This window comes from Chlorocebus sabaeus, chromosome 9, assembly GCF_047675955.1.
Source record: "Chlorocebus sabaeus isolate Y175 chromosome 9, mChlSab1.0.hap1, whole genome shotgun sequence".
In the NCBI taxonomy this organism is placed as follows: domain Eukaryota; kingdom Metazoa; phylum Chordata; class Mammalia; order Primates; family Cercopithecidae; genus Chlorocebus; species Chlorocebus sabaeus.
This window is the reverse complement of record NC_132912.1, coordinates 44,210,739-44,226,306: the sequence shown is the minus strand read 5'-3', so window position 1 is coordinate 44,226,306 and position 15,568 is coordinate 44,210,739. Positions and strand designations below refer to the sequence as shown.

At 37.7% G+C, this 15,568-nt stretch overlaps 1 long non-coding RNA gene across 1 annotated transcript; it reads right to left on the bottom strand.

The window, feature by feature from the left end:
• Window positions 1-569: 569 nt before the first annotated feature.
• LOC140712493 (uncharacterized) lies at window positions 570-15,555 on the bottom strand. Its single transcript, XR_012094098.1, has 5 exons — window positions 15,479-15,555; window positions 4,916-4,976; window positions 4,632-4,729; window positions 2,482-2,589; window positions 570-1,930 (listed from the first exon to the last, which is right to left on the bottom strand). It is a non-coding gene; the product is annotated as an uncharacterized lncRNA (long non-coding RNA).
• Between the last annotated feature and the right edge of the window lie 13 nt (window positions 15,556-15,568).

Below are 15,568 nucleotides of genomic sequence, written 5' to 3'. Positions count from 1 at the left end.
GTAATCAATGGAGAAACACTGACTGCTGAGAAACATCCAATTTAGAACCTATAAAATGTTAAAACTATATAGCCGAGAGAATTTGGAGTTTAAATCACAGCAATCTTTCTATTCATGAAGGTTTAAAAATTCATCACTCCAGGAAAAAGAAGAGCATGCGTGTTTTAGATTTTCCACAGGTTGTTATATATTTTCCAGAATCCTCTCAGGTAATTAGGGTGAGTGGTATTATTCTGACTTTGCTGATTGGGAGATTAATGCAGGTAAAGGGATTTGCGAAAGGTTAACTGCCTGGGGCGTAAACCCTGCCAAGCCTCCTGACTTTTGTACAGAGGTCAAGTAACATGGCATTCCCTCTACCACTACTAAAGTCAAAAGCATTGAGAAAAGCATGCATAAAATGGAAGGTGGAGGTTGCAGTGAGCAGAGATCTTGCTACTGCATTCTAGTCTGGGCAACAGAGGAAGACTCTGTCTAAAAAAAAAAAAAAAAAAAAAAAAAAAAAAAAAAAAAAAGTCTTTTTTTTGATAGCAGAGTTGTGCAGCGGAAGCGTGCTGGGCCTATAAAAAGCAGTTTTTTCTAGAATACCCTTCATTTCTGAGCATTCACTAACCTAGAAACCTCGACAAATGGGCTTAGTTTGCCAATCACAAACCAAGTGACCCATCCTGTCAGCTGTCACTGTCCTCTAAATTAGAAAATTGTCTGTGGCAATCAGCTGTGGCCCTGTTTATTGTCCAGTACCAAAAAATCCCCCAAATAAAATATTTATCATAGCAGATCAACCCTGAACCAGAAGGAAGAGAGCACAAAACAGATATTCTAAGCCCCAATACCTTACCAAAAGATTGTTGTCTTATAGCCGACACTTTGTTTTGTGGGGCTCAATCATACTGCTTTAAAATAGAGTTGCTTTCTTTAAACACACACAGTTTCTTTGTTGGAAATGCTCATTTTGCTACACAACAATCTTCTGGGTTTATTCAATTTCCTCTAATTTCCTCTATTGTCTGAATTTGGAAAAGAACTGAAAAGCACATTAGACATTTGTCCTCTTTTCTTACAAAAAGCAAAAATGCATTAGAGGGCAAGCACACCCACTCGTGCAGGACAGGTCCATCCCACTTAGCACCCTCAGTGGAGGTCCTCTGCACCCTGGGATATTAGCCAATTGAGCCACCAGGTCAAAAGGCAAGCAACACTACTAAGGGCTACCTCACAAAAAACAGCTGTTGGACACAGTCTAGACTGCAGTCAACCCAGGGGTTTCATTTACTTCTGCAGAGTAAGTGAGGCAGAGATAGCAGACAGCTGTGCCATGCACAGACCTGCCCCTAAAATATGTATTCCTGGGTGGGAAACACCAATTAAAGTCTGACCCACTGTTCTTCCCTTTCCACTGGGTTCTGTGCCCCAGCATGAACATCCTCCTTTAAACGTGGGTGGAAACACCAGTGCAAACATCAATCTACTCAGTGCACACCCCTTGCAAACAGTTGCCCCTTGGACCTAGGGTTGTGCAATCTGGCCTGCATCTGGAAGGAGGCCCAAGCAGGCCTTGGTAATGGGCATTTGGCTGTTTGAGAAAGAGGCCTGGGTTCCTGGGAGCCCAGAGAACACACTAGAAGGGGCTGTGTGCATCACAGCTTTTCACTCTGTGCAGAGAAATACACCCAGCGAAGGAGGGCCAGTGCAGAGGTCCCTAAAACATAGGGCCCAGCAGCCTGTTTTGGGGGTCTAAGGACAGGATTGCTGTGGGCAACCCCAGGGTGGGGTCTCTGGGATGAACCTGGAGACCTGTGCTTGCACAGCTTCCTTGGTCAATTGAGGAGGTGTGGACCACAAGACTGCCAAGCTCCTTTCTATCCAAACTTGATACTGTGAGATTCCATGATCCAGTTTGTCACAGTTGATGGCTCAATCTCATGCACTAGAAAAAGGTAGTATAAAAGAAAAAAATAAAAAGACATTCAAGTGAGTATAAAGACCTTTAATCTCAGCCTCTCTAGTTCAAAGAGATACTGGTTCATAGAGCTGTTAGATTTAACTTCCACAGATGACTCAACAGAGGATAACTACTAATCAGAGTACAACATCAAAACTGTAACCAATATAATCACTGGATTATGAATAACTCAAAATAGCTCCAGTTTCCAAAGGGCCATAAAGTGTACATATCAGTATGATGTGCAATTAACACATAATTTATTATGAAAATGTGGACATGCCAGGTAAGTAAGGGGGTTTAGGTTGACTTTTTATAATACTTTAAATTTAAAATGCCATTTCTGTGGACTAGATGACATCTTCCAGATTCTTTAATTTGGTTTACCTCCTGATAGATCCTGATAGAAACAGGTAGCACCAGCCTCTACTGAACCTCAATACAGTTGCAAAACACAGAGAGCCTGCTTGCCTACACATGGAGAAACACTGTTATCACAAGACACAGAAGGCAAACTTCCAATCTGGCATACTTACCTGTCCTCTCATATTTAGTGCAATAAGAATGGGGGACCAGATGGTTAAGTAGATGCCAAAGAACACCAGACCAGTCAGTGTGCTTCCCCAGACAGTCAGATGACTGAACTGCAGAGGAAAACAGTCACTTAGACACGGCTTCTCGGCTGGACTGGCAGATTCACCCGAACTCCACCTGCCACAGAATGCCTGCATCCTAGCTAGCTCTCCTTATGGAAAGATTCTCATGACTCATAGCTTACTGGGGAGGTCAATCTTCCTAATTCCCTTGTCTCAGAATTTTTAACAATGACTTGAAGTTATGAGTGTCCCCAAAGTACTCTGAAGATGAACATGCTTTTGCTGTCATGGCTGGCCTTTCTCTTAAGATTTATACCATAGTGACGCGGGTTCCTCTCAATTCATGGCAAGTGTTTGCTCCAACCTAAGGCTGTATACAACAAGGATTCATTAATCTGGTAAGAGAGTGGCTGAATGGACAAAATCAGTAAGATGTTTTTATTGATCATTTTGGGACTTCAATTGTTCTGTTCAATTTGCAAAGAATTTTTTTTTTAAATCTGGAATGGATATTGCCTCTTAACAGTGTTTCTTTAAGCATCTACTGAGTTGTTCATTTTTCCTCCTTTGTCCTCTTAATATGATGACCCTTGACTTCTTTCTTTCTTCCACAACACACAATCTAATCTATATGCAAGTTCTCTTAGCTTTTAAAAAGATAAAATAAATCCAGGCTCTGACCACTTCTCACTGCCTCCTCCTCTAACATCCTAGGCTAAAGACATCATCACATTTAACCTGGATTAATTGCCACTGTCTCTTAGGGCAGTGGGCCCCATCCCACAACACAGGCCATGGACTGGTAGCAGACCATGACCTGTTAGGAACCAGGCTGCACAGCAGGAAGTGCACAACAGGTGCGCAAGCAAAGCTACATCTGTATTTATAGCCATTTCCTATCACTGGCATTCCCACCTGAAGTTCTGCCTTCTGTCAGATCAGCAGGGGCACTAGATTCTCATAGAAGCATGAACCCTATTGAGAACTGTGCATGCAAAGGACCTAGGTTGCATGTTCTTTCTGAAAATTTAATGCCTGATGATCTCTCACTGTCTCCCATTACCCCCAGATGGGACTATCTAGTTGTAGAAAAACAAGCTCAGGACTCCCACTGATTCTGTATTATGGTATATAATTATTTTCTTATATATTACAATGTAACATATAAAAGAAATAAAGTACATAATAAATGTAACGTTCTAGAAGCATCCGGAAACCAGCTCCTAGGAGACTCCCGGAAGTCCTCTTGTCCATGGAATAATTATCTTCCATGAAACCAGTCCCTGATGCCAAAAAAGTTGGGGACTGCTATCTTAGGAGATTACCTATTCCACATTGACTTATCACCTCATACTCATTTTTTTTAGCAGAGCATTTAAACATCAGGCAGGTCATGATACTTCATGAGAGACAAAAATAAAGATTTAGATATAATCTTTAAATGTTGGAAATAATGAAAATGTCTAAAATAGGAGACTGCTGAAATAAATGATGGAACATCTATAAAACTTAATAATCTATAATCATAAACAATAATTGTGTTAAATTATATTTTAAGGCATAGAAATTGTGTCTAATCTTTTTTTAATAATAAAGCCTTGTGTTCTGTAATGCATCATCTTATTTAAAAATACACACACACACAGACATAGAACAATGTCTGGAAGGATCCCCAGCAAAGCATTAGTAGTGACTGTCTCTTGATAAAATTATGGAAATTAAATTTTTTTAGTCTTTCTTTATTTTCTATATATTTGGGTATGTATATGGTTTTTGTTTTTAAAATGGGGCTTTACATTTGAAATGAGATGACTGTTGTAAGCTTAGAGGTGTATTAGGTGCCAAGCAAATAAATCACCAAGAGAATTTGGATTGCAAATTTGCTCCAATAAAGATCAATCCACAATTTATACATATCAAATTTGAAATAAGATAACCAGATGTTGTTTATTGTTTCCCCTAGGCTTAGAAATAAATCATAGCATGAAAATGTCTATACTGAATAGAGAAACAATTCTAGACACTTCCAGAAGAGCTTTCAATCTAGTGATGGGCCTTCTCATAAATAGTAGAGAAAGACTTTCTGTTACCTTGGATGATTTGAGAAACACCACCATTCTGAGTGTTGCTCTCCTTTGCAGGTAGATGTGAAATGGCCATTTGAAGAACGGGGAAATCTGCTAATCACCTGTCAAGAAACTTTGACTTTGTATTTCATAACCATTCAGGCCTTTAAAGGATCTATCAAATATATTTTGAGGAGTTAAAATAAGGAATAATAACAAGGGAGGTCGTATATATAGGGTTTAGAGAAAGAAGTACAAGTCACACATGAGCTACTTAAGAATGGCTTAGCAAACAGAGATAAACTTACTGTGTAAACAATATTTTCAACAAATAGATAGGCAGTGGCAGGACCACTGGTCAACACGTATCTGAAAAAGAAAGAGGCTACTATTAACTTCCTAGATCCTGAGCATGGCCACCTATTTTATTCAAAATATTAAACATGGAACTTTAGGAACATCCATAAACTTACAGAGGCATTTCAAAATCCCATTCTCTGTGATTCTAATGCTAAATTTTGTTTCTAGTGTTAAAGTTTTTCATCTTATAGTCTGTCTAAATGAAGTGAACAAAGTCAAGCTTTCAACAAACCAAACAACCAAATACTTGATCTGCATTGGAATTTCCATTTTTATGAAGATTAAAATTTCTATTTATCCAGTTTTTTATGAGAAAGGAATAAGAAATTATTAACCTATTTTGATAAAATGCCAACATTGAACCTTTTTCCAAGTGTTCATTTATGATTCATCTTTAATTTTTTGCTAAATTTGAATTATGGATCAATAAAAAGATAACTATATGAATATAAAATCAATTTATAATGACTGAGTTCTGAAATAATTTGGGGGGATATTTACCACTCATGTTCTTATTTGTAACTATATGAGCTTCTGGAATCTATCAGTTGGAGGAACGCAAGCAATCCAATGAGAGATGTTTAGAAAATACAGGAAGGATTTTGAAGCTTCAGTTTTCCTCTCTTGTCTTGTTTTTTCTTTTCAAGGATGTCTATGACAATGTATATGACAACCACTAAGGCAGAACTCTAGTAGAGTTGTCTAATCATGTCAACTAGACCCGCATGGAGAAGTCTGATTTTTATCCTCAGGGGTCAGAGCCTATTTTTAAGACAAGCCACAGTACCTTTGTGTTACATAGCCAGCCACTTTTTATTCTTTTTTTTTTCCAACTTTTATTTTAAATTTGGGGGTACAAGTACAAGTTTGTTATAAAGATATATTGTGTAATGTTAAGGCTGGAGTACAAATAAATCCATCATCCAGGTAGTGAGCACAGCACACAATTGGTAGTTTTTCAACCCTTTTCTCTCTCCTTCTCTTCTCCTGTTCCCCAGTGTCTATTGTTCCCATCTATAAGTTCATGTGTACTCAATGTTTAACTTCCACTTATAAGTGAGAACATGTGGTATTTAGTTTTATTCTTTTTTATACTCAGTCCAGATTTGTAGCTCACAGGCTGGGTAGATAAAGATTTTTGTGTTCAAATTTCCAACCAATAGCAGCTATACGCACATATCTGGGCCTGCCAATTTTCCCATTTGCTTGTTGAAGAATCAACTCTTATGCAAACATCAAGATCTGTTTATTTTCCTAAAACAGTGTAATGAATGGAATCATAAGTAGAATTGGGTAACCATGGGTCTCTGAATCCAGCTCCTGGGCACACACTTTCTCCTGCTTCTCAACAGTTAAGTTTGTGGATAAGGGAAGATTAATCATTAAAGCAATATCATGGGCTGCCCTAATACAGAGGGCCTGCTGCTAGGTAAGGTAAGAGTTACACTAGGAGAACAGGGAGAGATAAGGCCACTGACTTAAAATGGAACAATCCCTAATCTTAGGGGAGAGGTGGAAAATAGAACCTAGAGCTTAGGCAGGACTTTATTAAAAGGGAAGGAAGGGAGCAAGTTAAAAAAGGAATGGACAGGCTAAGCTAATCCCAAGAATGCAGCAAATCAATGTATTAGCAAATAGCTATTCAAAGTTGTAGGAGTTTACATTTTAGTAACTGGCCTTAAGATTGGTTTTAGTAACAAGCACAATACTTTTTTTTTGTTTTGTTTTTTAGTTTTCTCTGTCTTTTTTTTGTCCTTTTTATAATGGAAAACTTCAAACATACACAAAATGGCAAGGATAGTACAACAAATTCCCAAGTATACATAACCCAACAATAACAATTGTAAGCATTTGGCCACTCACGTCTCTTTAGCTCCCCCACCTCCTCCCTATCCTCCCAAGTTCCCATTGAATTATATATCATGTCATTCATAAATAATTCCATATATTTAGTTACAGCTCAATGAATTTCCACAAAGTGAACATGCTCATGTAAACCACACCTGCACTGGGAAATAGAAATTACAAACACACAGAGCCCCCTCTGCAGTACTCTCTTAGTCCTTTCCTCACTACTTCCCAAAACAGTAGCCACTATCACCTATTGTGAACTTTGCATATATGGATTCATAGAATATGTGTATTTTTTGGTTTGGCTTCATTTGTCTAACATTGTTGGTAAGATTTATCCATGTTGTTGAACATAGCCATAGTTTGTTTATTTTCATTGCTCTATAGTATTTTATTGTAAGAATACACTACAATGTAGTCATGCATTCTACCACTGATGCACAACTGGGTTGCTTCCAGCTCTTGACTATGACAAATGCTGCTGCTATGAACATTCTTATATGTCTTTTGGAACACACTTGTATTCATTTCTGTCGGGTATATAACAAGTATGAAATTGGGTCTTAAAATATGTATATATTAACTTCATCAAATGCTGCCTAAGAATTTTTTGAAGTGGTTGTGCTATTTTACCTTTTCCAGTTCTAGTTGCTCCATATCTTTGCAGTCACTTGACAGTGTCTGTATTTTTTATTTTGACCAGACTGGTCTGTGTGTCATGGTATCCCATTGTCACTTTAAGTTGCATGCCCTTGATGAAGACATTTTCTGATGCTTAATTGGCTCTTTCAATATATTCTGTAACTGATTTATAGGCGTTTTTCATATATTTTGGATATAAGTTTTTGATTGGACATAAACATTGCCGATATCTTCTCCCACTTTAACTTGCCTTTTCTTTCTCTTAATGGTGACTTTCTTAACACAAAGTTCTTAATTTTAATGTAGTCCAATTTATCAGACTTTTCCTGTATAATTAATGCTTCAAGAAATTTTTGTCAACCTCAGTGTCATAAAGATATTCTCTTATGCTATAGAAACTTTGTTTTTTGTTGTTGCTTGTTTGTTTGTTTGTTTTTTGAGATGGAGTCTCACTTTGTAATCCAGGCTGGGGTGCACTGGCATGATCTCGGCTCACTGCAACCTCCTCATCCCGAGTTCAAGCAATTCTCCCGCCTTAGCCTCCCGAGTAGCTGGGACTATAGGCACCTGCCACCATGCCCAGCTAATTTTTTATATTTTTAGTAGAGTAGGGGTTTCACCTTGTTAGCCAGGATGGTCTCAATCTCCTGACCTCGTGATCCGCCCGCCTTGGCCTCCCAAAGTGCTGGGATTACAGGCATGAGCCACTGCTCCCGGCTGTTACAGAAGCTTTATAAAAAAATTTTTAACCTTTCACATTTAGCTTTATAACCCACCTATACTGACCTTTGTTTATGATGTAAGATAGGGGTCAAATTCTTTTATTCCCCCATAATGATATCCAAGTGATCTACTAACATTTATTGAAAAGATTATTGTGGCCTCACTACACTGCAGTTTCACCTTTGTCATAAATCAGGGGATAGTATAAATATGAATTTGTTTCTGGTTTCTTTATTTATATGTCCTTCTGCTAATATCATCTTATTTTAATTGTAATAAAGATTGAAACACCTGATGGTATACATTCTTGAGCTCTGCTCTTCTTCAGAACTTTCTTGATTCTTCTCGGTCTTTTACATTTTCAAATACATTTAAAATTAGCTTGTCAATTTTCAAATTACCTGATAGGATTTTGAGTAGGATTTCATTCAACCATTATTTAATAAATATAAATGACTTATTTACAATATAGAATCTTTCTGTTCATAAGCATTTTGTATCTTTTTTATGCATATGATATGTATATCCTTTTTTAAATTTTTACTTTAAGTTCTGGGATACATGTGCAGAACGTGCAGGTTTGCCACATAGGTATACATGTGCCATGATGATTTGCTGCACCTATTAACCCGTCATCTGGCTTTTAAGTCCCACATGCATTAGGTATTTGTCATAATCCTCTCCCTTCCCTTCCCCTCCAATCCCTGACAAGCCACGGTGTGTGATGGTTCCCTCCCTGTGTCCATGTGTTCTCACTGTTCAACTCCCATTTATGAGGGAGAACATGCAGGGTTTGGTTTTCTGTTCCTGTGTTAGTTTGCTGAGAATGATGGCTTCCAGTTTCATCCATGTCCCTGCAAAGGACATGAGCTCATTCTTTTATATGACTGCATAGTATTCCATGGTGTACTCTAATTTGTATATGTACAAATTAGATCTCAGGATTAAGAAACTCACTCAAAACCACAAAATTACATGGAAATTGAACAACCTGTTCCTGAATTACCACTGGGTAAATAATGAAATTAAGGCAGAAATAATGAAGTTTTTTGAAACCAATGAGAACAAAGAGACAATGTACCAGAATCTCTGGGACATGGCTAAAGCAATGTTAAGAGGGAAACTTACAGCACTAAATTCCCACAACAGAAAGCTGGAAAGATCTAAAATTGACCCCCTAACATCACAATTAAAAGAACTAGCTCCTCATAGATGGTGTCTTCTTACTGTATCTCACATGGCGCAGGGGGCAATGAGCTCTCTGGAGTCCCTTCTATAAGGACACTAATCACTAATCCCACCATTTGTGAGGGGTTTGCCCTCAAAACCTAATCACCTCCCAGAGGCCCCATCTCTTAATATTATCACTTTATGATTTTGGGTTTCAGCATATAAAATATAGGGGTATGGGGGCACAAACATTCAGATCACAGTAGAAGGTTACCATATTTACTGGCCAGGATCAGGGTGCCCAGTGTCCCGAACCCCTCATCACAGTCTGGCAAAGAAGAGTCACGTTCAGGCATCCCCATCCCCATCCCCACTAAAACACTTCGCATAGCCACACTTCGCATAGCCACAGCAACTCAAGTCCTATGCCTCTGCTTGATCCTGGCCATGAATGCTCCTTCTCTGAATCCTTCCTCACACCTCCCTGACCTGTATAGCCATCCCCTACTTATCTTTCAATAACTTCAATATCACTTCCTTGGAGAAGATTCTCTTGAACTTACTAAACTATGCTCTTTTATCATATAAGCTCTACCTACAGACCCCAGGACTCATCACATTGGTAAATAGACAACATGTACACATTTTTTGACCATCAACTCTGACCTTAAGTAAGAGCCATCCCATTACTGGGTATATACCCAAAGGATTATAAATCATGCTGCAATAAAGACACATGTACACATATGTTTATTGCGGCACTATTCACAATAGCAAAGACTTGGAAACAACCCAAATGTCCATCAATGATAGAATGGAATAAGAAAATGTGGCACATATACACCCACCATGGAATACTATGCAGCCATTAAAAAGATGAGTTCATGTCCTTTGTAGGGACATGGATGGAGCTGGAAACCATCATTCTCAGCAAACTATTGCAAGGAGAAAAACCAAACACTGCATGTTCTCACTCAAAGGTGGGAATTGAATAATGAGAACACTTGGACACAGGAAGGGGAACATCACACACTGGGGCCTGTCGTGGGGTTGGGGAAGGGAGGAGGGATAGTATTAGGAGATACACCTAATGTAAATGACGAGTTAATGGGTGTAGCACACCAACATGGCACATGTATACATATGTAACATGTGCACGTGTACCCTAGAACTTAAAGTATAATGAAAAAAAAAAAAGAAAAGAATCAATTGAGAGCACCCCTGAATGGTGGGTGAAATATAATAAAATGTCAAAAACTAAATAGAGTCAGGAGGAATCCATGCAGGGATGGAGATGGACAGCCTAGCATTGGTTTTCAGCACCTGAGCAGAAAAAAAATTCTGCCTAAAAGGGCAGCTTGGCACAAAACATCTGAGAAAGACAGGGGTGAAGACAGAGGGAAAGCAGCAGAGGCAACCTGATGAAGGATGTTGAAGTCCCAGAGGGAGTGAGGACTCGCCTAAGGACAGAGACACAAGAGACTGTTCACACAGAAGGGTACTGAACAAATAAGTGAGTACAGCAGGTCCTTGAATAATGGCATTTCATTATAACATTGATGAAAAACAAATCTCATCTGAGGTCCCTGTCCGTGAGGCGTTTAAATGTTCTCATCATGTCTGTGTGGGGTTTCTTCAGGGACTCTGTTTTTGTCCTACATCCCAAAGCTCAGTAGATGAGATTAACTGATGTGTCTACATGATGCCAGTCTAACCAACAGTGGATGTGTGTGTGAGTGAGTGTGCAATGTCATTATGTACATGACATTGCTTACAAGTTTGATGTAGGACAATTAATCCTTTTCAAACACTTATCATTTAGATTAAATCACTGAGCACCATTGACAAAGAAACTCTATAATAATAGGGTTCCCTCCTGGCACCCAAAACTGCCAGGAGAAGCTCCTGCCATCTGCAAACCCGAACTGGAACAAGCAGGTTGGAAAAGGATCAAGTGAATGAATGCAAATTACTGTAAAATAAAAATCTGTGAGAACTACGATAATCACAAAAGTGCTCTTGTTGACAATGATGCCATACAAAAGCACTCTGTGAGGCTGACATACTTGTTCCTGTTTCTGAACTGCATAATGGTAAGTGGTGCTCCTTACAATCTGAAATCTGCTGACATTGATTGCTTGATGCAACCCACCACCACTACAACTGCCATCACTCAGTGGTTCACCAGAAATTTGAGTAAAAAATATCTTACTTATTTTTATTAATCTTTAGAAAAAGTTTTCTAACAAACATTAAACATTGAAATCAATGTGAGCTATGTAAAGCTATGTAAAGCTCACATTGATTTCAATGTTTAATGTTTGTTAGAAGTGTTTTGGGTCCTTATTTAGAAGTTCGGTGATGTTTCTGGGCCCAGAAATATATCATAGGAATGTCACTCTTATTTATATCAGTTAGCCTATGGTGAAAGTGGTTTTATTATACGTATTTCACTCAAGCTCAATTCCAAGACCTATTGACCACATTAAGTAAGGACTTACTATATACTAAGCATGAAGGGAGCCAGGTTACTATCAGAGATGGGAGTTACAGATGCAATTGACCCTTAAATGACATGGTGTGAACTGCATGGATGCTCTTGTTAGCAGATATTTTTCAAGAAATATGAAACAATTTGGAAATTAATGGCAATTTGTAAAAACCTGCAGATGAACCAAATAACAGAAATAGCAAACAAAAATATTTATACAATTACTAGTCTATGTTATCATTGCTACCATGAAATGTACAAAATCAATTATAAAAAGTGAAAATTTATCAAAATGTATGCATATAAAGAACATGATACCAGCTTCAACTAAGAGAAATGTAAACAAGCATAAAAATGCAGCATTAAATTATAACTGCACAAAGTTAACTTTAGTATGTATTGTACTACTGTAGTAAGTTTATGACCACCTGGTACTACTGCAGTGAGCTCAAGTGTTGGGAGTATCAGCTCAAAACACCATGTGATGATAATCGTCTCCACAGGAGCAATTCGTTTACCTAGGAAAATGTGTCGTACAGTAAAAGGTAATTTCTCATGGTTCTTGTCTGTTTTCCATTATTCTTTTTGCAATGCCACGAACCTCAAAACATGTGAAGTGCCACTATTGATGCCACAAGTGCTCCAATGATGTAAAGTCATGACTTTTTTATATGAAAAAGTTGAACATTTCTCCAAAGAAAAAGTTTTGAAAAATATTAACAAGTTTCCTATAATACCACACATCTACAGCCATCTGATCTTTGACAAACCTGAGAGAAACAAGAAATGGGGAAAGGATTCCCTATGTAATAAATGGTGCTGGGAAAATTGGCTAGCCATAAGTAGAAAGCTGAAACTGGATCCTTTCCTTACTCCTTATACGAAAATTAATTCAAGATGGATTAGAGACTGAAATGTTAGACCTAATACCATAAAAATCCTAGAGGAAAACCTAGGTAGTACCATTCAGGACATAGGCATGGGCAAAGACTTCATGTCTAAAACACCAAAAGCAACGGCAGCAAAAGCCAAAATTGACAAATGGGATCTCATTAAACTAAAGAGCTTCTGCACAGCAAAAGAAACTACCATCAGAGTGAACAGGCAACCTACAGAATGGGAGAAAATTTTTGCAGTCTACTCATCTGACAAAGGGCTAATATCCAGAACCTACAAAGAACTCAAACAAATTTACAAGAAAAAAACAAACAACCCCATCAAAAAGTGGGCAAAGGATATGAACAGACATTTCAATAAAGAAGACATTCATACAGCCAACAGACACATGAAAAAATGCTCATCATCACTGGCCATCAGAGAAATGCAAATCAAAACCACAAGGAGATACCATCTCACACCAGTTAGAATGGCGATCATTCAAAAGTCAGGAAACAACAGGTGCTGGAGAGGATGTGGAGAAATAGGAACACTTTTACACTGTTGGTGGGATTGTAAACTAGTTCAACCATTATGGAAAACAGTATGGCGATTCCTCAAGGATCTAGAACTAGATGTACCATATGACCCAGCCATCCCATTACTGGGTCCAAAGGATTATAAATCATTCTGCTATAAAGACACATGCACACGTATGTTTATTGCGGCACTATTCACAATAGCAAAGACTTGGAATCAACCCAAATGTCCATCAGTGACAGACTGGATTAAGAAAATGTGGCACATATACACCATGGAATACTATGCAGCCATAAAAAAGAATGAGTTTGTGTCCTTTGTAGGGAGATGGATGCAGCTGGAAACCATCATTCTTAGCAAACTATCACAAGAACAGAAAACCAAACACCGCATGTTCTCACTCATAGGTGGGAACTGAACAATGAGATCACTTGGACTCGGGAAGGGGAACATCACACACCGGGGCCTATCATGGGGAGGGGGGAGGGGGGGAGGGATTGCACTGGGAGTTATACCTGATGTAAATGACGAGTTGATGGGTGCTGACGAGTTGATGGGTGCAGCACACCAACATGGCACAAGTATACATATGTGACAAACCTGCACGTTATGCACATGTACCCTAGAACTCAAAGTATAATAATAAAAAAAATTAACAAGTTATAACCTATTAAATAGAATGAACCATGAATCTATACTGATACAAGTAAATTAATAGCTTGAAGGTTTGATGAGAAAGAGATATTCATATAGTCTCAAATGAACTCTCTACAAAATAGTAATTCATTAAAAAGTGAAAAAATAGCATGACAGAGAAGATATTCAGCAGATACCACCATTAATAATAAAATCTAACATCACCAGTAACAGGCCAAATCAAAACTGTGGTCAAATAATAGGATGCAATAAGATCACAGGAGCATTTCTGTGATAGCCATGTTCAAAAAGTATGATATAAAACTAATTACAAGGAAACATTACAAAAACCCAATTGAAGAACATTCTGCATTACTAAACTTTATCTTCTAAAGATTCAAGGTCATAAATATCAAGGAAAGACTGAGAAACTGCTCTCATTGAAAGTCTTAGAGATATAAAAAATAAATATAATCAATGGATCTGAATGGAATCTTTTGCAACAAGGAATATTATAGACAAGTAATAAAACAAAAAATCTAAGAATTAAATCTTAGAATATATTAATGCTAAATTTCTGTGAAGATTATATTGTAGTCACATAGAATGTCCTGACTTGTAGGAATACCCACTAAGAAATCAGAAATCATGGTAGAGTGTCAGCAATTTACTCTCAAATGGTTCAGATAATGTTCTTTGTAATAAAGCTTGAAACTTTGATTTTAAGACTGTTTTCAAAAGCTAATCAAAAAACAAATAAGTAAGTAACATAAAAGGTGAAAAGTCTTAGGAAAACCTTATTTTTTCATGAGGAAAGATCCATATAAATCAGCACTTAAAATTACATAAATTTGATGGTATGGTGTCAATTGCATTACATGCAACCATTGCCAATGACCACAGTACTAATATAACAAAATGATGTCGGTTGAAATCTAAATCTACCATTGTAATTGTAATAAAAATTACAGGATACAAAGCACTAATAAAAAGTTGGTAATTTTACTTGTTTAAACAGCTGCCTATTGAAACATTTGAGTATGTAAAACTCAATACAGGTTTTTATTTGCAAGATCCACTAAAAAGTTTGTTAAAGAAGCCTAGAAACATGGTTTAAAATGCCACATAATTTTTTTTTTTTTTTTTTTGAGACGGAGTCTCGCTCTGTCACCCAGGCTGGGGTGCAGCGGTGCAATGTCAGCTCACTGCAAGCTCCATCTCCCAGGTTCATGCCATTCTCCTGACTCAGCCTCCTGAGTAGCTGGGACTACAGGCACCTGCCACCACGCCCGGCTGATTTTTTGTATTTTTAGTAGAGATGGGGTTTTACCATGGTCTCGATCTCCTGACCTTGTGATCTGCCCGCCTCAGCTTCCCAAAGTGTTGGGATTACAGGTGTGAGCCACCACGCCCAGCCATAAATTTTCACCAAACATGTATGATATAAAAATATTATGCTTTTTAAGAAAAATTTTTATATGTTTTATGTTAAATAAAAAACCATTAAAAGTTCAAGTAAGCGTTCCAGTAATAAAATATTACAATTTTTTATATTATATAATTTTAAAATAAAAGTTAGTACCTTTTTTTCTGATGCTTTACTGACTTCATCTTTTAGATTTAAATCAGTAGATCCTAGAGGAGCCAGTTGCAGAAAATACTGATTGTAGTT